Genomic DNA, 24,796 nt, shown 5'->3' on the forward strand with positions numbered 1-24,796 from the left:
CATTGTGTCTCCTGTACTGATCCTGAGTTACATCCTGTATTATACTCCAGAGCTGCACTCACTATTCTGCTGGTGGAGTCACTGTGTACATACATTACATTACTTATCCTGTACTGATCCTGAATTACATCCTGTATTATACTCCAGAGCTGCACTCACTATTCTGCTGGTGGAGTCACTGTGTACATACATTACATTACTTATCCTGTACTGATCCTGAATTACATCCTGTATTATACTCCAGAGCTGCACTCACTATTCTGCTGGTGGAGTCACTGTGTACATACATCACATAACTTATCCTGTACTGATCCTGAGCTACATCCTGTATTATACTCCAGAGCTGCACTCACTATTCTGCCGGTGGAGTCACTGTGTACATACATTACATTACTTATCCTGTACTGATCCTGAGTTACATCCTGTATTATACTCCAGAGCTGCACTCACTATTCTGCTGGTGGAGTCACGTTATACATACATTACATTACTTATCCTGTACTGATCCTGAGTTACATCCTGTATTATACTTCAGAGCTGCACTCACTATTCTGCTGGTGGAGTCACTGTGTACATACATTACATTACTTATCCTGTACTGTTCCTGAGTTACATCCTGTATTATACTTCAGAGCTGTACTCACTATTCTGCTGGTGGAGTCACTGTGTACATACATTACATTACTTATCCTGTACTGATCCTGAGTTACATCCTGTATTATACTCCAGAGCTGCACTCACTATTCTGCTGGTGGAGTCACTGTGTACATACATTACTTATCCTGTACTGATCCTGAGTTACATCCTGTATTATACTCCAGAGCTGCACTCACTATTCTGCTGGAGGTGTCACTGTGTACATACATTACTTATCCTGCACTGATCTTGAGTTACATCCTGTATTATACTCCAGAGCTGCAGTCACTATTCTGCTGGTGGAGTCACTGTGTACATACATTACATTACTTATCCTGTACTGATCTTGAGTTACATCCTGTATTATACTCCAGAGCTGCACTCACTATTCTGCTGGTGAAGTCACTGTGTACATACATTACATTACTTATCCTGTACTGATCCTGAGTTACACCCTGTATTATACTCCAGAGCTGCACTCACTATTCTGCTGGTGGAGTCACTGTGTACATACATTACATTACTTATCCTGTACTGATCCGGAGTTACATCCTGTATTATACTCCAGAGCTGCACTCACTATTCTGCTGGTGGAGTCACTGTGTACATACATTACTTATCCTGTACTGATCCTGAGTTACATCCTGTATTATACTCCAGAGCTGCTCTCACTATTCTGCTGGTGGAGTCACTGTGTACATACATTACTTATCCTGCACTGATCCTGAGTTACAACCTGTATTATACTCCAGATCTGCACTCACTATTCTGCTGGTGAAGTCACTGTGTACATACATTACATTACTTATCCTGTACTGATCCTGAGTTACATCCTGTATTATACTCCAGAGCTGCACTCACTATTCTGCTGGTGGAGTCACTGTGTACATACATTACTTATCCTGTACTGATCCCGAGTTACATCCTGTATTATACTCCAGAGCTGCACTCACTATTCTGCTGGTGGAGCCACTGTGTACATACATTACATTACTGATCCTGTACTGATCCTGAGTTACATCCTGTATTATACTCCAGAGCTGCACTCACTATTCTGCTGGTGGAGTCACTGTGTACATACATTACATTACTTATCCTGTACTGATCCTGAGTTATATCCTGTATTATACTCCAGAGCTGCACTCACTATTCTGCTGGTGGAGTCACTGTGTACATACATTACATTACTTATCTTGTACTGATCCTGAGTTATATCCTGTATTATACTCCAGAGCTGCACTCACTATTCTGCTGGTGGAGTCACTGTGTACATACATTACATTACTTATCCTGTACTGATCCTGAGTTATATCCTGTATTATACTCCAGAGCTGCACTCACTATTCTGCTGGTGGAGTCACTGTGTACATACATTACATTACTTATCCTGTACTGATCCTGAGTTATATCCTGTATTATACCCCAGAGCTGCACTCACTATTCTGCTGGTGGGGTCACTGTGTACATACATTACATTACTTATCCTGTACTGATCCTGAGTTATATCCTGTATTATACTCCAGAGCTGCACTCACTATTCTGCTGATGGAGTCACTGTGTACATACATTACATTACTTATCCTGTACTGATCCTGAGTTATATCCTGTATTATACTCCAGAGCTGCACTCACTATTCTGCAGTCTTCAGTGCTGAAACCTCTCAGTATTGCCTGCTTGTTCAGTGTCTGCACAGATTCTGTTCAGGTGATCTACATTGGGAAGTCTTTATACTACTGTACAGTCATCTGTAGCAAAAAACAACAAACTTTCTCCCTGCATTACAGGAGCTCGGCTAAGCGGTTAGTGTGGTGTCTGTACAAGCTTGCTGACAGTTTCCAATAACAACCAACAGAATTGTGAATGGCGGCGATTTTTAAAACGGCAGAATTATAATGACCCCAGCACCGCACAGCTTCATTAATCCTACGCAATGTCACCGAAGTTGTCACATACATGGCGGTTACTTGCATTGATACGCTTCTAATCCAGCGGGGAAGATGGCGGCCAGGATATGACACAAGTGTTCCATTTTTTACTACAGAGGTGAAGAGGCCGGAGTAGACGTCTCCCGGTCAGCGTCTCTTTAATATGAAGACGTCTTCTGTACATAATCAAAGTCACTGCAAACCAATAAGGAACGGACCTCAGAACCCACAAGACGCGCTCAATAATGAGCGTAAAATAAAATCTACAGGGAATACAGCGCCTTCATCTGCCGCCGCCACGCCGATGCTTGGAGTTAGTGGAAAGCCTGGATAACAGCCAGTATAACCACGGCCGTAGGGGTTGGAATCCAACTTTCCTAGAGTCCTGAAGGGCAGCGATACAGCCCCCTACTCCTGCGATGCTGCATAACGAGGCACAAATGTTATTCAGGACACTAGAAAAGCCGGGTAAAATACAATAATGGCAGCCGCTCAAGGCGGATTTCACAGAAACCAATATAAGAAACGGTTGAATGGATCTTGATCGAAGACGACGACGACTTCCGTTTCGAAAAAAAGTTTTCTGCAATTCAAAAAAAATTGCGCAACTGCCCATGAAGGCCGCAGTACGTTATCATACAGGTCACATGACTTGGAGCCCCTCAAGTCACAATGTATCCCCAGACGTAATTTTAAAGGGACATGCACCATACGGATATATTTATCTTTTCAGCCGGCAGTTTACGGATCTAAATCTGCGTCGTTCGGTCTAAAATCTAATATGATTTGGCCGTAAACGCCACAAAAGATGAAAATTTGTCAGACAGATCGGTCCAACAAATGGAGCCGGCAGACGCGCAGTGCACGGGGTTATGGAGAACACGCGGTATTATCAGCCACTTCATTCAGATTTAAAGATCTGACTATAAGAAACCCTCCGAGGCTCCAGGGACTGTCCATGACCCAGACGCATGGCTCATGAGCGCCAAAGGAGGCGACGAGAATGAATGCAGAGCGCAGCTTTATTTCTAGGGTTGCCACCGAGTCGGTAACCGACCGGCCCGTCCGGAAATTGATACCAGGCCGCCGCTGCCAGTGTTACATTTGCACCGATTCTAGAGCACTAGCAATGTTGATATGAGGGTATGTTCGCACGGCTTATTTTCGGTCCGAAAAAAATCGGAAACAGAACGCCTCCAAACATCTGCCCATTGATTTCAATGGGAAAAACGGCGTTCTGTTCCGACGGGGCGTTTTTTTTTTACGCATGTCACTTCTTGAGCGACTTTTGGAGCAGTTTTTAACGGACTCTATAGAAAAACAGCTCCAAAAATGGCCATAAAAAAAAACGCGAGTTTGCTTAAAAAACGGCTGAAAATCAGGAGAGGTTTTCCCTTGAAGACAGCTCCGTATTTTCAGACTTTTTTTTAGTAAGTGTGTGAACATAGCCTTCTCTTTCACTATCCTAGTCCCTAGGGATATTTCACAAAAAATTGTCTCCGCATAAAGCATGGCACTCGACATCACAACCCCTATTTTATCTACCACCCGGCTTTCATTTTGCTATTGAGGGTTAGAAAATGAAAGAAAAACATCTGAATGGTTGCTATAGATGCTTAGCAACCAATGAGAATCCACGTTTCATTTTTCCATTGTGGTTTTGAATATGAAAGCTGATCCCTTATTGGTTACTATGGGCAACAAGGCCAGCTGTAGTTTTGGAAGTTACTGTACTTCCTGTGCTCTGTTCAATAAAAACTTTATTGAGTCTTGGACAACATTTTTTGGGGGGGGGGGGGGTATTGTGGGATTGGCCTGTTAAGTTTGGCCATATACAGCCCCAAGTTGTACAGATACCTTAAATACGCTATTAGGCGGTTTCTTATCGGGCAAATGAGCATTTACAGAACGTTTGTTCCTGATCATTGCCCCGTGTAAACAGGGCAGCGATCGGCCAATGAACGGGCAACGAATGCTCGTTCATCAGCGGATTGTATCGTTTATGCAACCGAAAATAATATAGTTGGCGGCAGCACATCTCAGTATGTAAACAGGGAGACGCGCGGAGGCCGAGCGATGGTAATAATGAGCGCTCCTCCCCAGACATAGATCCGTGTGAAAGGAGAAAACGAGCGCCGATCAACAAGCGGCCTCTATGATCAGCGCTCGTTTACACGTCCACCACGTCAGGCCGCGTAAGAGGACCCTCAGGACTCGTTCACATCTGCGTTTAAGGCTCCGTTAGGGGCCTCCTCCACAGATCCAGACGAAAACTCCGTAAGGCTTCATTCACATCTGCGTTGGGGTCCCATTCTGACGTTCCGTCTGAGGTTTCCGTCAGAACGGGACCCCGAGCAGACACAAACCGACACTGACAGAGACCAGAGGGTTCAGTCTCCATCACCTTTGATTTCAATGGTGACGGAGCCGGTGCCCCTGGTTTACGTTTGCCTCTTTTGTGCACCGGACCCTTCGTTTTGCCGGAAGCAATAACGTAGTCGACCGTATTCTGTGCGGTTTCCGGTAAAACGGCGGACACCACGACGGAAACACAACAGAACCCATTAAAAACAATGGGCTCCGTCAGGCCCCGATGAGGTGTCAGTCATTCAACATAACCGGCGCATCCAGTATTTTCGTTGTGCAGCTTCTCTGACGGAGCAGAACAACAGAAACACCTACGCAGACGTGAGCAAGGCCTTTTAAAAAGCTGGCAGACAACCAATATAGTAATCACGGAGGTTGACACTCAGCTTTCCTGGACTCCTGAATGGAAAACCTGCCTAGCTGTGAAGTGATACAGGAGCGTGGGGTCCACATCTTCATAACCGGGCAGATTACAACCCTGGGGAAGTTAGAGGACAATTGCTGCGGAAGCTTCACCACAGATATAACCAAGTTGCTAAAGTAGTTGTCACTCAGCTTTCCCAGGCTCCTGAATGGCAAATCTGCTCTGCCAGTACAAGGACTTGTTTTCATCCATTCATCTACTTTAGACGCTGGTCTTGTCGCAGGGCCTGATATGCGCCGTGTGAGAAGCCTTCCTAATAGTGGACTTGGAGGTGCGTCAGAATATTTGACCAGACAGAATTCCACGTTATCTGCACAACTAATGCTGCGCCACGGATTTCCACGGCTTCGTATTTTGACAGCTGGAGACAAGGGACAGCTCTGCAGAATATACCGGAGTCTCATCAGTAAGGGTATGTCCACACGGCAACGCCAATTACGTCTGAAATTACGGAGCCGTTTTCAGGCAAAAACAGCTCCTGAATTTCAGACATTGCAGGCGTTTTTCGCGGCGTCTTTTACGGACGTAATTGGAGCGGTTTTTCAATGGGGTCAATGAAAAACGGCTCCAATTACGTCCCAAGAAGTGACATGCACGTCTTTGAAGCGGGCGTCTTTTTACGCGCCGTCTTTTGACGCGTTAACGGTTTGGAGAAGTTTTTTCGTCCGTAATTCGAGGTGTAAAACGCCTAAATTACGTCCGTAAATAGGGCGTGTGAACATACCCTTACATGTGTGCACGACGCGGCTGCTGAACCTTCCTCTTCCAGACACACTAAAACCATTGCAATATCTGCACGTGCGGCTTTTTTAAATCCATTATCTAATAGGGAGTGCCCTCATATCTCCTATCAGGGCATGCTGAGAGTTGTAGTTCTAGCAGATGGAAGCCGACCCGGTGATCAGGCCCGGCTTCTGGCAACCTGCGGTTATTGCTGAAGGGAGTTTTGGCCACATGACTGCCCACGTAATTCATTGACGGTCCGTCATAGCGGGAGACACCGATACATAACTTCTCATCCTCAGAGGTGGGTCCCTCTAGGACGTCCGTATGTCCTAATAGTCAATTTTCTATATTTTTATATAAAAGAACTATATCCAGACTGCGCAGGTCGTGGCGACTGCGGCCATAAAAGCGTTCACACGTGTTCACGGGGCGGTCATTAGTTGACCGATTTCAATGGCAAAAAGCTTTAATATGTTCTTTTATTTTTTTCAGTCCATCAAGCTCCTCATTCTTAACGGCTAAGTCTTAATACCTCTAGATGAACCATCTGCCACCATACTGCGCCATTATAAAATCGCTCATTAAAGAGCTATTCCAGGACACCCTCAGTCGCGCCATTGCTTACTGATTACAATCACAATATACTTCATCTGTTCTGCAGCACACTGAATGATACCCTGTAGTACTGAATATCATGCCAGAAAAACAGTGAAGACTGACACCCAGGAAGAGTAGCAGGGGAAAGGAGGGAGAACGTTTATCTACATTAAAATTACGTCCTTCAGGATCTGTGAAAAGCTGGGTGACCATGGGCACATTTAGCTGGCCATACACGAGGAGAAGGGATAAGCTTCGGTCAGACCCCTCTGACATCGGCTTATCTCCCGAGGGAATAAAGAATCACATGTTTAAATCCAGCATGCCCGATCCTTCTATGACCCCGACATCTGCTGTCGGGAGACTCCCATACACATGAGATTGTCAGTTCACGTGCATCACCGACTTATCTAGTGTGTATGGCGAGCTTAGTATATTCTGTTCTACCCAATTTTGTTTTAGAATCACATTAGGTCTTATACTCTAGTCACAGCCAAAGCTGCATTCACAACTTTGCTGGTTGCCCTTAGAACCAGCCGTTTATCTCCGCACGGTTGTCAGACATGTGACCAAACAGATCACGTGGGGTCCGACAACGCACTGCTCTCTGGTATCAGCAAACCTGACTGAAGTGGCTTTGGATGTGAATAGAGAAGAAAAATAATGGCGTAAAGGCAGTAAAGATGTCAAAGTGGACAATCGGGACAATGGCTGGTGGAAACAAAAGCGTTTTATTCCGCCAGCACGGACGTGGGCGGTTTACTGTGATAACACTGAGGGAGGGAGAATTTGGGCTTTCATTATCAGTCTGTGCGGGATTCACAGGGCCCGACATTGTCTGCCTAGGAAAACAAACTGGAATAATGGAGATAAAATGGAGATTGTTTGCAGGACATTGTGGAGTGGTCACCAGGCGACTGCGCAAACAATGGCCGATAGTGGAAGCCGCGTCCTAATCTCCTCACCAGCGACCTGTCATGGGGGAGAAGAAACAGCAGGAAACACTTAAGACTCCTTCAGTCGACTAATCCCCGGTCGCCCCGGCACTAGACCTTCCACTGGGCATTCACCTCGTAGAACAGTCTGAGGGGGCAAACCTGCCATCACTGGAAAATGGCCGACAAGATGGGAGAATTTGGAGATTATATTATAAATGCCCTGCAGCTGGCGATCCTACACATACCCACATACCCTACAGCTCCGGCGGGCGCTATTATGTGTGCCCTACGACTGAGGCTGGAAGGCAAAGTAAACCACAGGGCGCTCCTAGTCGGGGTGTGGATGAGGTTTCATCAAACTGAACGCACGCTGGTCGCTTGGAGGTTCACCGAAACACCGATTAAAAAAAGTATCGATCGAACAATAATTACATCCAGACCTCCGCGCCCGATTTGCATCATCTGCACCTGACCCACCGCCTCGCGGCTAACATAGCCTCCGGGACAGCGGTTCTCCTACCCACGAAACCTGTTCGGACAACCCAGCGTCGACCTGGCCAAAATGTGAGTGCCCCATATCCCCCTCATAGCCCGATGACTGAGGCGATCGCTATAATACATGTCCTCTGGCGGAGGCGGGCGCTAATACACATGCCCTACAGCTGAGGCGATCGCTATAATACATGTCCTCTGGCAGAGGCGGGCGCTAATACACGTGCCCTACAGGTGAGGCGATCACTATAATACATGTTCTCTGGCAGAGGCGGGCGCTAATACACATGCCCTACAGCTGAGGCGATCGCTATAATACATGTCCTCTGGTGGAGGCGGGCGCTAATACACGTGCCCTACAGGTGAGGCGATCGCTATAATACATGTCCTCTGGCGGAGGCGGGCGCTAATACACATGCCCTACAGGTGAGGCGATCGCTATAATACATGTCCTCTGGCGGAGGCGGGCGCTAATACACATGCCCTACAGCTGAGGCGATCGCTATAATACATGTCCTCCGGCAGAGGCGATCGCTATAATACATGTCCTCTGGCAGAGGCGGGCGCTAATACACATGCCCTACAGGTGAGGCGATCGCTAGAATACATGTCCTCTGGCGGAGGCGGGCGCTAATACACGTGCCCTACAGGTGAGGCGATCGCTATAATACATGTCCTCTGGCGGAGGCGGGCGCTAATACACATGCCCTACAGGTGAGGCGATCGCTATAATACATGTCCTCTGGTGGAGTTGGGCGCTAATACACATGCCCTACAGCTGAGGCGATCGCTATAATACATGTCCTCTGGCGGAGGCGGGCGCTAATACACATGCCCTACAGCTGAGGCGATCGCTATAATACATGTCCTCCGGCAGAGGCGGGCGCTAATACACATGCCCTACAGGTGAGGCGATCGCTATAATACATGTCCTCTGGCAGAGGCGGGCGCTAATACACATGCCCTACAGGTGAGGCGATCGCTATAATACATGTCCTCTGGCAGAGGCGGGCGCTAATACACATGCCCTACAGGTGAGGCGATCGCTATAATACATGTCCTCTGGCAGAGGCGGGCGCTAATACACATGCCCTACAGGTGAGGCGATCGCTATAATACATGTCCTCCGGCAGAGGCGGGCGCTAATACACATGCCCTACAGGTGAGGCGATCGCTATAATACATGTCCTCCGGCAGAGACGGGCGCTAATACACATGCCCTACAGGTGAGGCGATCGCTATAATACATGTCCTCTGGTGGAGTTGGGCGCTAATACACATGTCCTACAGGTGAGGCGATCGCTATAATACATGTCCTCTGGCGGAGGCGGGCGCTAATACACGTGCCCTACAGGTGAGGCGATCGCTATAATACATGTCCTCTGGTGGAGGCGGGCGCTAATACACGTGCCCTACAGGTGAGGCGATCACTATAATACATGTCCTCTGGTGGAGGCGGGCGCTAATACACATGCCCTACAGCTGAGGCGATCGCTATAATACATGTCCTCCGGCAGAGGCGGGCGCTAATACACATGCCCTACAGGTGAGGCGATCGCTATAATACATGTCCTCTGGCGGAGGCGGGCGCTAATACACATGCCCTACAGGTGAGGCGATCGCTATAATACATGTCCTCTGGCGGAGGCGGGCGCTAATACACATGCCCTACAGCTGAGGCGATCGCTATAATACATGTCCTCCGGCAGAGGCGGGCGCTAATACACATGCCCTACAGGTGAGGCGATCGCTATAATACATGTCCTCCGGCAGAGGCGGGCGCTAATACACATGCCCTACAGGTGAGGCGATCGCTATAATACATGTCCTCTGGCGGAGGCGGGCGCTAATACACATGTCCTACAGGTGAGGCGATCGCTATAATACATGTCCTCTGGTGGAGTTGGGCGCTAATACACATGCCCTACAGCTGAGGCGATCGCTATAATACATGTCCTCTGGTGGAGGCGGGCGCTAATACACATGCCCTACAGCTGAGGCGATCGCTATAATACATGTCCTCTGGCGGAGGCGGGCGCTAATACACATGCCCTACAGGTGAGGCGATCGCTATAATACATGTCCTCCGGCAGAGGCGGGCGCTAATACACGTGCCCTACAGGTGAGGCGATCGCTATAATACATGTCCTCCGGCAGAGGCGGGCGCTAATACACATGCCCTACAGCTGAGGTGATCACTATAATACATGTCCTCTGGTGGAGTTGGGCGCTAATACACATGCCTTACAGGTGAGGCGATCGCTATAATACATGTCCTCTGGCGGAGGCGGGCGCTAATACACGTGCCCTACAGGTGAGGCGATCACTATAATACATGTCCTCTGGCGGAGGCGGGCGCCATTATACATGCCTTACAGGTGAGGCGATCGCTATAATACATGTCCTCTGGCGGAGGCAGGCGCCATTATACATGCCTTACGGCTGAGGCGGCCGCCATTGTACGGGTCCTGCAGCTGAGGCCACCTCCTTGCGCATGAAGTACACTAGTTCGAGCTCTGCTGAACGGCAAAATGGGACAGAAAAAAACGTTAAAAGGAGTTTGAGAACAGCGTTTGACACGCAAGAACGGCTAATGGCCCTGGATGGGGTTCTCGGCTTTAGCCAATGGCGGTCAGTGGCAACCTGCCCCAATATGGCAGAAACGAGGCAGCAGCCGGCAGTATAAGATCCCTGTCAGACATACTGGTCAATATAGTGCGGGGGAACTAAACTGGCGTTGATAGAGGAGCGGTGAGCGTTACAGATACTCACTGGCAGCCATCTTTATATAATGCATCGCAGGTGCCATAAGTTATAGCATTGTGACTGTTCAGCCCAGCGCTCGCCTCTTCTGCGCGGCGATTACGCGGGAGGGTGGGAGGCGCCGCATATGGAATTTACAGCAACACCGACACTTGCAGCCAAGTGGAAACTATTTACTTCAGACACACAAGGAGAGAACTGGCACAGACGCCTCGTATTATACAACCCCGCGTAATAAAACCATCTCTGGAGGCTTCACCTTCTACGTACCGCAGCCCGGCAGGAACGCGCGTACCCCCTGTTGGCAAGGTCTTAATTATCCGCTCCGTACATAAAGTTCCTTTAATCTGGTTTCTGCAATTCTGATAGTCCGGCACTTGTACGAGAACTGCAGCGTAATCTGACATCTTACAAGACCAGAGCAAAACGATTATAACGTTCAATTATGTGAAACATTTCATCTTAAGGAAACCTCTCAGAAGAAAACTTATAAAGGGCCCCTGTAAAAACCGCTTCTTAATACTTCACTTCTAGGCTTGAGATCTGATCACATGAAGTTACAGGCCCAAAGCCTGAGGCTGCACTACTGAGAGATTGTGATGATAACATGTCTCCTGGTTTGTGTCAGCTGCGGTGTGGTCACGGAGACCTGGTGTGGACTCAAATGCCCATCCACATCAAGTCCACCCATATTGGAGATGTAGATTCACACAGAACCCCCATCAGCCACCTCTCCCCTGACCAGCCGATCGCTTTCACTCAATCACTGAGGCGTTTAATCCCAGTTTTGTGTTAAACTTTAACTTGAGCCTTGAAGTGAATTATATATTCAGCCGGAGCCAACAAAAAAACGAAGACCAGAAGATCTGGTCCGACCTGATGTCTGCGCACGGGGTGTAGTTCTAAGGTCACCCACTATTAATGTCGGATCTGCCACCAGACAGGTCATGAGAAGAGTAGATGTCCTATGGCGTCATGTTAGTGGGTGCCGGCGCACCCCCAATCTACCGAGAGGGGACTATATGCCCATCAGTCAACGGACTGCAAACTAATTCAATCATGTGGTGAAAAAATTGCCATTCAGGCTTCTGGGAAAGCGGAGTGGAACCACTGTAGGAGCCATCATAGCTGCTATATGGTCACCCAGCTTTCCCAGAAATGGATATGAACGAAGCAATGACTGGGATTTTGCCAACGTGACAGAAGAGGACGCGTTCCAGGTCCTGCGGTGCCCCTCGCTGCGCTGCGTTTACGGGCTGCATTGAGCGGAGGTTGGCATTGTTCGATTTCTAAACTGGAAAAAGCCATGACGGCAACAGAAGAGTAATCCAGGACTGTACAGAACCAAGAGCGATTGTGCTGGCGTCAGCGCTGGACGAGGTAAACACAGGGGGCACAGCTCTGCCACCGCAGCAATATCAATGCTACAGGACTACAACTCCCACAATGCTCAGTCCGCAAAGTCTCAGGACAAAAGTGGTGATATAACAGCAATTACGGCTGCCATTATTGGGCCAAAAGGAGTAGCTACCCAACTTTTCACACGTCCTGAAAGGCAGAAGAAAAAAAATCTATTATGCAAGTCAGCCAGATCTATTAATCTAAATACTCTGCCTTGGTGTCAGTCATCACTGCAATTCTAGCATTATATTCATGAAAGAATAAACAGAGTTATGAGTCACACCCAGAGGGACCATAATAACTTGTTGTATATACGGGACGATCATCGGTGAGCGGCGTTGTGTCGCTGCCCGTAATCTATGGGGCTTTGTGAAATAGGTCATTTTTTTTTTATCAGGGTCTTTGTGCACATTTTGCCCACCGCGTTAACCCATGCTGCTCCTTTGTACCGATGGCATATTTATTTTGTTTTTCAGTCTGGTGTTTGCAATCATCTTTACAGCGCGGCTCGGCAGGAACACGTCCAGGATGAAATTATAAAGTAATGGCAGCCCCTGGAGGAGACGTCTAGACAATATGTGTGCAGCTGCCGTGTCAGCACGACGCGCGGCTCTGCTACTCCACTGTGACCGAGAATAACACTGCATCACCGTCACGGCCTCTACAAGATGCACAGCAAAAGGCGAGAAAACACATGCAATCTATTATTCACTGTTATCAGCCCTTTCAGGCTCTGTAGTGTTTCTCAATCAGATATCAGGCGCTCCTTGTATAAATGCCCCGCCACTAATATAAACTGCAATAATTAGGGTTACCGGCTGTCTGAAATCAGAGACCACATCTGGAAAGCAGTGGACAATGTCCTTGACTTCACGTCATCAGACTCGGATATCCCAGAGAGAGCGCAGGCGGGAAGTGGAAGCGAAATTAATTCCCGCACTGGACCGGGGCGCAGCTGACTGACACCGAAGACAGAGAAACCCTGTCCAACCAGAACTAGCCTAACAGGAACACAAACCGGACCCATCCTAATACCAGGGAGCGGCCCCCTGATCAAGAGACCATGCAATATAAAGAGTCTCCTATCCAGACCAAAAACATGTCCATAGTGGGCAGTATTATAGTAGTTATATTCTTGTATATAGCAGCAGTATTATAGTAGTTATATTCTTGTATATAGGGGGCAGTATTATAGTAGTTATATTCTTGTATATAGGGGCAGTATTATAGTAGTTATATTCTTGTATATAGGGGGCAGTATTATAGTAGTTATATTCTTGTATATAGGAGCAGTATTATAGTAGTTATATTCTTGTATATAGGGGGCAGTATTATAGTACTTATATTCTTGTATATAGGGAGCAGTATTATAGTAATTATATTCTTGTATATAGGGAGCAGTATTATAGTAGTTATATTCTTGTATATAGGGGCAGTATTATAGTAATTATATTCTTGTATATAGGAGCAGTATTATAGTAGTTATATTCTTGTATATAGGGAGCAGTATTATAGTAGTTATATTCTTGTATATAGGAGCAGTATTATAGTAGTTATATTCTTGTATATAGTGGCAGTATTATAGTAGTTATATTCTTGTATATAGGAGCAGTATTATAGTAGTTATATTCTTGTGTATAGGGGCAGTATTATAGTAGTTATATTCTTGTATATAGGAGCAGTATTATAGTACTTATATTCTTGTATATAGGAGCAGTATTATAGTAGTTATATTCTTGTATATAGGGGGTATTATTATAGTAGTTATATTCTTGTATATAGGGGCAGTATTATAGTAGTTATATTCTTGTATATAGGGGCAGTATTATAGTAGTTATATTCTTGTATATAGCAGCAGTATTATAGTAGTTATATTCTTGTATATGGGAGCAGTATTATAGTAGTTATATTCTTGTATATGGGAGCAGTATTATAGTAGTTATATTCTTGTATAATGGGAGCAGTATTATAGTAGTTATATTCTTGTATATAGGGGGCAGTATTATAGTAGTTATATTCTTGTATATAGGGGGTAGTATTATAGTAGTTATATTCTTGTATAAAGGAGCAGTATTATAGTAGTTATATTCTTGTATATAGGGAGCAGTATTATAGTAGTTATATTCTTGTATATAGGAGCAGTATTATAGTAGTTATATTCTTGTATATAGGAGCAGTATTATAGTAGTTATATTCTTGTGTATAGGGGCAGTATTATAGTAGTTATATTCTTGTATATGGGGGCAGTATTATAGTAGTTATATTATTGTATATTGGGGTAGTATTATAGTAGTTATATTCTTGTATATAGGGAGCAGTATTATAGTAGTTATATTCTTGTATATAGGGGGCAGTATTATAGTAGTTATATTCTTGTATATAGGGGCAGTATTATTGTAGTTATATTCTTGTATATAGGGGCAGTATTATTGTAGTTATATTCTTGTATATAGGGGGCAGTATTATAGTAGTTATATTCTTGTATATAGGGGCAGTATTATAGTAGTTATATTATTGTATATAGGGGGCAGTATTATAGTAGTTATATTCTTGTATATAGGAGCAGTATTATAGTAGTTATATTCTTGTATATAGGAGCAGTATTATAGTAGTTATAGTCTTGTATATAGGGACAGTATTATAGTAGTTATATTCTTGTATATAGGAGCAGTATTATAGTAGTTATATTCTTGTATATAGGAGCAGTATTATAGTAGTTATATACTTGTATATAAAAGCAGTATTATAGTAGTTATATTCTTGTATATAGGGGGTAGTATTAGTAGTTATATTCTTGTATGTAGGGGCGGTATTATAGTAGTTATATTCTTGTATATAGGGGGCAGTATTATAGTAGTTATATTCTTGTATATAGGAGCAGTATTATAGTAGTTATATTCTTGTATATAGGGGCAGTATTATAGTAGTTATATTCTTGTATATAGGGGCAGTATTATAGTAGTTATATTCTTGTATATAGGGGCAGTATTATAGTAGTTATATTCTTGTATATAGGGAGCAGTATTATAGTAGTTATATTCTTGTATATAGGAGCAGTATTATAGTAGTTATATTCTTGTATATAGCAGGCAGTATTATAGTAGTTATATTCTTGTATATAGGGGCAGTATTATAGTAGTTATATTCTTGTATATAGGGAGCAGTATTATAGTAGTTATATTCTTGTATATAGGGGACAGTATTATAGTAGTTATATTCTTGTATATAGGAGGCAGTATTATAGCAGTTATATTCTTGTATATAGGGGGCAGTATTATAGTAGTTATATTCTTGTATATAGGGAGCAGTATTATAGTAGTTATATTCTTGTATATAGGAGCAGTATTATAGTAGTTATATTCTTGTATATAGGGGGCAGTTCAAATCATCTGTTATGTATTCGCTCTTGATAGGATTTGTAGGAAACCTCTATATACAAAATCATTTTCCACCTGTCTGAAAGTACAAGAAACCAATAGGAGACTTGAGTACCCCCTGTGGTCTCGCCTCCCGCTGATCACGCTGCACTTTGACGTTTGACTAATGATAATCTCAGAATTCCTTCTCCGGCCAAGAACAATGGGATTTTGAATTAGCGCATAGCTGCCAATAAAACACAGATCACCTTGTGAAACAGATTAGGCTGCACCAAGTACACCGGACGCTGCGCTGCCACGGGAACGTAAAGCACAAAAACAAAGTGACAATTTATTAGATTTAGATATTTAACCTAAATAAAAACCCAAATCAGACAACTCAGGTTACCGAGGGAAATAAGAGGAGAGGCATGGAACTGGGCACCCCGCTAATAGGGGCTCCGCCATCACGATGACTGAACATTTCTATATCGTATGATGATTTCGAAACCGCGGCTAAATAAATCTGGACCCAGGACAGATCTGAAAGATGCCCTACTATAACCATCAGCTAGGGGGCGTATCTGCGCCCATTTAATCGCATCCCCTAAATGCCAGTCAGGAAACTGGAGGTGATTGCGCTATATCTGCCCCTCCCTTCTGCGAGCCTCCCGCCATTCAGCAGAGACGATAAGAGTCACATGACACCTCTCCGCTTTTCTGACTCCTCCTTAGAAACTGGAAGACCCGCCTTTCCAAGTAGTCAGGGAGGCGGAGCTCCACTCTGTCCTTCTGATTGGCACGTTCAGAATAGGGGCATTTAATGGGTATAACCGAGCCGGCCAGTTCAGCTTTTATTGAAAATTGTACGGATCTAAATCGAAAGGGAGCCCAAGACGGTGGCAGGTTCCCTTTAATACAGACGCACCAATAACCGTCACAAAAAGGAGGAGTGGTTTAAACACTAGTTGGCATCCCTATGGCGATTGATTTTTTAACCCGCCGAACGGTGGAAACGGACTTACATGCTTATGGAATTTTCTCGTTCGATCATGGGGGAAAACCAAAAACTATGTGGAATTATATGCCATTCAGGGCCTGTGAAAATCTCACTGACTACACCTATGGGCACAGTAATGGCGGCCATTGTTGGTGGTCACCAAACATGGGTAACAACTTTCTGAGACCCCACACAGCAGAGAAGGAATTCGTCTTTATCGATTACAGAGATCCGAGCGACTCATCCGGCCAACGTAGCTGAAAAGTAACATCATTAAGGCCTGATGCACACGCCCGTGCCCGTAATCAGTGCCCGCAATTTGCGGACACGGCTGGCCGCTGACGCCCACATTTTCATGCCGCGCTCCCATACATAGTATGGGAGCACGGCCTACAACAAACGAAAAGTAGGACACGCTCCATATGTCCCGGCACGGTTCTACGGCACGGACACCCTTCCGTAGCGATACGGAAAAGTGTCCGTGGCTAATAGAGCCGGGCGGGTCCGTAGTTGCGGACCGTATTGCGGTCCGCAATTCCGGAGTTTTTTTTGCGGTCGTGCATATGGGGCCTAAGAGATTTTTCGCCTCCTTAGGCCTAATTCACACGAGCATATTTCACGTCCGTGATACGCGCACGAAAATAACGCAAGTCAATGGGACCATTCAGACATTCCGTGTTTTTCATGCAGCGTGTCCGCTGCGTGAAACTCACTGCATGTCCTATACTTTTTTGCGCATCACGCACCCATTGAAGTCAATGGGTGCGTGAAAATCACGGACAGCACACGGACGCACATCCGTGTGCTGTCCGTGATTCACGCAACAGTCGCTAAAGAAACGATGAGAAAAAGAAACCCACATCCTTCATTTTATTTTGCTGACGTAAATAGCGCGTAAAAAAACGCTGACCAGCACCGTACACTGATGTCACACGGAACTGCAACGCAGGAAAAACTATGCGTTTTTTACGCGCGCCAACCGGACACGTTCGTGTGAATAAGGCCTTAATGGGGTTTTCCAGTATTAGAAAAACATGGCTGCTTTCTTCCAAAAGCAGCTGCAATACCAGACACAACCCACGGACAGGTGTGGCACTGTTTTTGAAAGAAAGCAGCCATCCTGGACAACCCCTTTGAGGGGGTCGGAAAAAAAATATCTCTGAACGACGTTACTTTTCACTCAGAGGCTTCAGAAACCACAAGAACATTCACAATCTTCGTAGATCTCGGGCCGTAATCCATCTTTAATTAGAAGATTCAGTCGCACCCAAATGATTGAGGTCACACACTTGTACTTAACATGCAGGGTTTACATAATCCAAGAGGAGAGTGAGCGAAGGTTATAGATTATACGCACACCTATTACCTACAAATAAAAAATGGCCTCCAGAAAAAAAAATATCTAATTATTCATTATCGCCTCATCTACTCCCTGATGAACAGTTTTCATAAGCGCCGAACTTGAAACGACATCAGTTTGGCTGCCTAGCAACAGGCCCAGGGCGCCACAGGTGACCACTCCGGAACGCCATGCACTTGAGGAGTCCGGTGTAGTCACCTCCTGTAATACGTGCTTAATAAAGTCTACTCCCTGCCAGAGGCATCTCCGCTGAAAGGCGAAATTTAGACGTTTTACCAGCACATTTTAGCGTCCGTTTTACGACAGCAGCGCCCAGACCTCCCCCGACTCTATTCTACCACAGGATCCTGGTGATCTCTGTCTGGTTTAGTAGAACTGTGGGAGGTCGGAGAATGGCAGCCATTCAACAGACGCTAAAATGTGACGGATTGCCGCCATGCGAACGCGACCTTAGCCTGCACCGTATTTCAATTGTTAGGGTATGTTCACACGCAGTAGCAAAAGACGTCTGAAATTACAAAGCTGTTTTCACCCGAAAACAGCTCCTGATTTTCAGAAGTCTTTGTACCAACTCGCGTTTTTCGCAGCGTATTTTACGGACGTTATTGGAGCGGTTTTTCAATGGAGTCAATGAAAAACGGCTCCAAAAACGGCCCAAGAATTGACATGCACTTTTTTCGCGGGCGTCTTTTTAGGCGCCGTCTTTTGATAGCGATGCGTAAAACAACACCTCGTGGGAACGGAACATCGTAAAACCCATTGCAAGCAATGGGCAGATGATTGTAGGCGTAATGGAGACGGTTTTTTTGAGGCGTAATTTGGGGTGTAAAACGCCCGAATTACGTCTGAAAACAGTGCGTGTGAATATACCCTTAGAATCGTGTTTCATGGCAGCTCTTACGCCTCATGCACACGACCGTGTGCGCCGTCCGAGTCCCGTCAGTGATCCGAGGAAAGATGGGACATGTTCTATCTTTCATCGGACCGGAGACTCGGACCATTTTTCACGGACCCGATTCACCCGCTATAGTGAAGGGGTCCTTGAAGACGATCGGGTGCCACTAGAATGCCGTCAAAAACCACCCGAGTGGCACAACGGTCGTGTGCATGAGGCATTTGGCCTCATGCCCACTTCAGTTTTTTTCGTCAAGGTGCCATTCATTGTTTTAACGGATAGCACGCCGACACATTCAATTCAATTGGGCCATGCACACTTCTGTTTTAATGGAACTGTGCGGCCGTTCCGTCAAAAATAGGACAGATCCTACGCCTGTCCGTTTTTGACAGAACAGTCTCTGCATTTTCATTGATTTGGTCCGTGAAACAACGGACTGCACACGGAAGCCATCCGTGTGCGATCCGTGCTTCACGAAACAGTCATTAGCGGCCGTACAACGGCAGTGTGCATTAATGTAACTGTGGTCGGGAACAGCCATTTTGGAGTCTATGGAGAACAGTTTTTGGTCACCCAGTCACCCACCTGCTTATAGGCATATGCAGACACAGCTCTGCTCTCTCTTTCGCCATGGAAAATACCAGTCAAGTTACAGATTAGGGGTCTTGACTTAGTACATAAGGGAAAGTCAACTCCTACACTAAGAGCACCCACATAACAGCCCACAGGCACCCTGGGATTCAGCCAAGCTAAATCCTCCAGTTATGGTTTCCATTATTTTTAATGGTAGGTACAAACAAACACTGTGAAGCTATAATATAGAAATAAATTCTTATATCGCATTTCAATAAAGACTCCGGAGACCCAGGCCTCATATATGATAACTAAAGCTGACAAACGAAGACACATCTCCCATAGCAACCAATCAGATTACAGCTTTAATTTGTCCAGTGCAGGTTACAAAATGAAAGCTGGGTTGTGATTGGTTGCTGTGGGCAATGGCTTTACTTTACATCCGCTATAGCTTTTGTATACAGGGTCCAATCTTTTTTTAGTCAGGGATCTGTTGTAGACAAACTGCTTGCTCTACTGATGTGAGAACTAATAAATAATAAAGTATAAAGTGTCAGAAGAAACATAGACAGGGCCTAAGGCATCGGGAAGGCTATGGGCCTTGTTGCCTATAGCAACCAATTAGAGCCCACGTTTAATTTTCCCAGTGCAGGTTAGAGAATGAAAATGGAGCTCTGATTGGTCACTATTGTAAATGACTGCCGTAACTATGGCAGAAGTGTGGAGTTCATAAAAATTACTTATAGGTGTTTTTACACTTGGCGGCTTTGGCACAACGGGCAACATTTTAGGCCCCGTCCAAATCTGCCCAGAAACACCAACAAAACACCCCAGAAACGCCCACATTGGGCACATTTGCAGAAGCCCCACCCCTTTTGAGGTTGACCATTCCGTAAAAAAATGGACTGGTTCGGAGATACAGATTTCTGAGCAGAAGGAAAATCATTTTAAAACCGCTTCTATAGGAAACTGAATCACAACACAGCTATAAAACGGAATATCCAGTCTAACCCGTACCGAACTGGCAGTGGATCATTAATATTCTGGATTATACAGATTAGCAGGGTTGAATTTGTGACATGTTTGTCAGATGTAGCAGAGCTGAGTATGTCAAATGTGAAAGTCCAAAGTTCGTTATTTGGCACTGAGCATTCATAGAAATTCAGCTCTGCTACATCACTTGGCTTCATCATAGGAGCCTCATGTTTGGTTCTCTCGGCTTCTGGTCTAGTGAGAATACGGATTATCAGGCGTCAGATGAAAGGAAAATTACTGCATATTCTATGGGATATATATATATATATATATATATATATATATATATATATATATATAACAATTTATACCGATAATTCCACCAATAATCAGTGTTCATAACGACAATCACGGCTGCAGTGACATCATTCAGGTATCAGACGTACCGTTTTTATCGCCCCTCAAGTTGTCATAGTTACTATCGTACAGTTTTAAAAAAAAAGTTCTGTAACTTTAGAATATACTTTGCGTTTCAATTTCCAAATTTTTTAAGATCTCTGCTTGCTGTCAGTCAATCTTGTTTACATCTAGAAAACCTGTACAAACCTAATACATCCGACAGCTGAGGTTTTGTTACAATTGTACGCAGTCCAGGCAACCTTAGATGTGTCTTCTTTCCTTATAACAAAAAAAACAAACCAGAAAAGAGCCACAAGACGCGGCAACAACACCCCCAATTATGTCCGGCATCAAAGCCGCACTCTGCACCGCGCAGCGACACTGACCGCCAGGCGTGGGAAAATAAATGTGTGTTGTTTTGGAGATTACAAGCTCGGCTTCTTGCAGGCACCAGTCAGCCGCCCCTGTGATTACAATCTGGCCTGGCAGAAACTGCAGTGCCCTCTACCATGCAGCACAGCGCAAGTTATGTGCCAGGACGGCGGCGCAGCCTCAGAGTGCGAATCATTCCTCATCCCATCAATCACTTCTGTGGAAGCGACATCTGTACAGTCCACAACCCCGAGAGAATATGGGGGGGGGGGGGGGGGGGACAGCTCAAAGGTGACACTATAGGCAACACACACACACACGGGCGCACTATAGGGAACACACACACAGGCGCACTATAGGGAACACACACACACGGGCGCACTATAGGGAACACACACACACACACGGGCGCACTATAGGGAACACACACACACGGGTCGCACTATAGGGAACACACACACGGGGGCGCACTATAGGGAACACACGGGTCGCACTATAGGGAACACACACACACACTGGCGCACTATAGGGAACACACACACACGGGCGCACTATAGGGAACACACACACACACACACACACGGGCGCACTATAGGGAACACACACACACGGGTCGCACTATAGGGAACACACACACACGGGCGCACTATAGGGAACACACACGGGCGCACTATAGGGAACACACACACGGGTCGCACTATAGGGAACACACACACGGGGGCGCACTATAGGGAACACACACACGGGGGCGCACTATAGGGAACACACACACGGGGGCGCACTATAGGGAACACACACGGGCGCACTATAGGGAACACACACACACGGGTCGCACTATAGGGAACACACACAAGGGCGGACACAACACTATCCCTTAGTTGAACTTGATGGACATAAATCTTTTTTCAACTGTACTATGTAACAATGGCGCACACTACACACAGCAGGACACTATAGGGAACACACACACACAGCAGGACACTATAGGGAACACACACACACAGCAGGACACTATAGGGAACACACACACACAGCAGGACACTATAGGGAACACACACACACAGCAGGACACTATAGGGAACACACACACACACAGCAGGACACTATAGGGAACACACACACACACAGCAGGACACTATAGGGAACACACACACACACAGCAGGACACTATAGGGAACACACACACACACAGCAGGACACTATAGGGAACACACACACACAGCAGGACACTATAGGGAACACACACACACAGCAGGACACTATAGGGAACACACACACAGCAGGACACTATAGGGAACACACACACAGCAGGACACTATGGGGAACACACACACAGCAGGACACTATAGGGAACACACACACAGCAGGACACTATAGAGCACACGTCGGGTCGCAGGAGCTCTGCAGTCACATATTCGGGTCTAGTTCTGGCAGTGAAAGGGTTCTGGAGAAGTTGATCTCTCATCCGGGATTATGGCCGCCCGTCTGGCCTCCAGATTATGTGCCGGAGAGGAGATTGTGTGTCTGGAGTCCTGCGCTGGATACAACACACAACTATTGTCTTCTGACCGCGGTGTAACAAGGTTACGAGGCCGAGCGCGATCGCCAGGAGGACAATCAGCGCTTCCTGTAAACACCGCCAACCATCCAGCGTCATGTGAGGGAATTACCTGATGAGCGATTCTCGGAGAGAACATTGTAACCCCAATATATCCTGCGAGTGTACCCCTCACCTAGAGCCCGTCACCCGTAGGGAACAACACCCCTCCCTGGTATAGGGGGCGATACGATAAGATTATATTGGGGAGACGCTCAGGAGACAATTCCCTAGACCCAGATAACGTGACCCCCAAACATTGTAACGACAGAGAGGTCACCGGGCAGAGGCAACGAGATATAGATATAGCAACGTCATATATAGGGGTTCAGGGGGTTCATTATGATCTGATATGGGGGTGCAGTAAGTAAAGGTCAGGATGTGTACACTTAGATTGGGGGGGGGGGGGGGACTCCTACAGAAGGTACAAGCTTTTTTCCAGGAGGGGTGCACATAGAAATGTGGGGTGCAATATGACAAATATTGACACTTAAAGGGGGGCTATGCACCCCATTATCTAATACTGAAGACCCAGTCTTATATTGGGGAGCACTTAGTGGTTTGCAGCACAACTATTCTTTTTTTTTTTTGCTTTCAGGGGTTCACAAGTCAAGAAAAACCCCAAATATATTACTGACACAGGAGACCTCAAGGTCAGGGACCAAAACAGGGTACACATCGGTCCTAAAGATGGAGTCATTGTGGGGTGTACAGGTAACCCAAGCTCAGGTTAGACAATGTAGAAGTGGGGGTACAGTTTACAGTCCAGACACGGATTTTCTTTGATGGACAAATAGTTTATGCGATGTCATAATGGGGGGCACACAAAGTGTGGGTGCCAGGGGTGCACTGCAGGGGGGTCTGACGGGAGACAACAGACTGGTACAGGCGAGGGTCGCACAATCTCATATCGGGGTGCAGACAAGTCCTACACAATTCTGATAAACTTATATTGGGGTACAGCTGAGACAGCGCTAAACCGGGGAACACTCAATCTCAATCATTACTTACACTCGGGGGAGCACGGGACAGGGGGGGGGACACTCGGGGGAGCACGGGACAGGGGGGGGGACACTCGGGGGAGCACGGGACAGGGGGGGGGACACTCGGGGGAGCACGGGACAGGGGGGGACACTCGGGGGGAGCACGGGACAGGGGGGGACACTCGGGGGAGCACGGGACAGGGGGGGACACTCGGGGGAGCACGGGACAGGGGGGGACACTCGGGGGAGCACGGGACAGGGGGGGACACTCGGGGGAGCACGGGACAGGGGGGGACACTCGGCGGAGCACGGGACAGGGGGGACACAGCTCATACATCGGGGTGCGCAGCTCCGTGTTACTCACTGTGCAGGGTCCTCGGTTTAACGTGCAGCGTCGGTCCCGGCTTTACAGCGCGCACAGTCCGGGCCCCGGGGGCCACAGCTTCAGATAAAGTTAGTTGCGGGCAGGAAAGTTGTGGTGCGCGGGGCGGGGGCCGGAATCTTCTTCTGCTGCTGCTGCCCGGGCTGTGTGAGTGTCAATGCGGTGTAGCAGCTCCTCCTCCCCCCTGTCACTGCCCGGAGCCTCCGCCTCCTCCTCCCCTCACCACCGCCTCCCCCTCCCCTCACCACCGCCTCCCTCCTCATCCTCCCCCAGCCCCCGCTCATACAATGTAACGGAGTGTCCCCGGCCCCCCTCACCTTCACTGCAGGGGATGAGGGCACCTCAGCTGCCTCAGAACCTCTTCATGTTAGTGTCTGAATACACAGCGACTTTGGTCGCACGACATGAAGATCGCATTGTCACATCGCAAGGAATGATTGTGAATGTGGTCGACTAACAACACGTGACCTAAAGCGACCGCGACACAAAAGTCGTCAAAATCCAGCAGGTTCAGATTTCTTGCGCCTGTCGCAGACACGGCGACCTGCGGGTCGCCACATTGACTTTTGGCAGGCCGACAACATTCTGGTCGCGGTCAAAGTCGCCGTGTAACCCTGGCCGAATGGTCGTGAAT

At 46.7% G+C, this 24,796-nt stretch overlaps 1 protein-coding gene across 1 annotated transcript in view; it reads right to left on the minus strand.

Moving 5' to 3' along the window:
• RASSF8 (Ras association domain family member 8) overlaps positions 1-24,318 on the minus strand; it is a 62,044-nt gene extending 37,726 nt beyond the window's left edge. The window contains exon 1 of the mRNA XM_075855779.1: positions 24,145-24,318. The gene's annotated coding sequence lies outside the window, so the exon portion shown is untranslated. The remainder of the gene's footprint in view (positions 1-24,144) is intronic.
• Between the last annotated feature and the right edge of the window lie 478 nt (positions 24,319-24,796).

Source organism: Rhinoderma darwinii, chromosome 3 (assembly GCF_050947455.1).
Source record: "Rhinoderma darwinii isolate aRhiDar2 chromosome 3, aRhiDar2.hap1, whole genome shotgun sequence".
In the NCBI taxonomy this organism is placed as follows: Eukaryota; Metazoa; Chordata; class Amphibia; order Anura; family Rhinodermatidae; genus Rhinoderma; species Rhinoderma darwinii.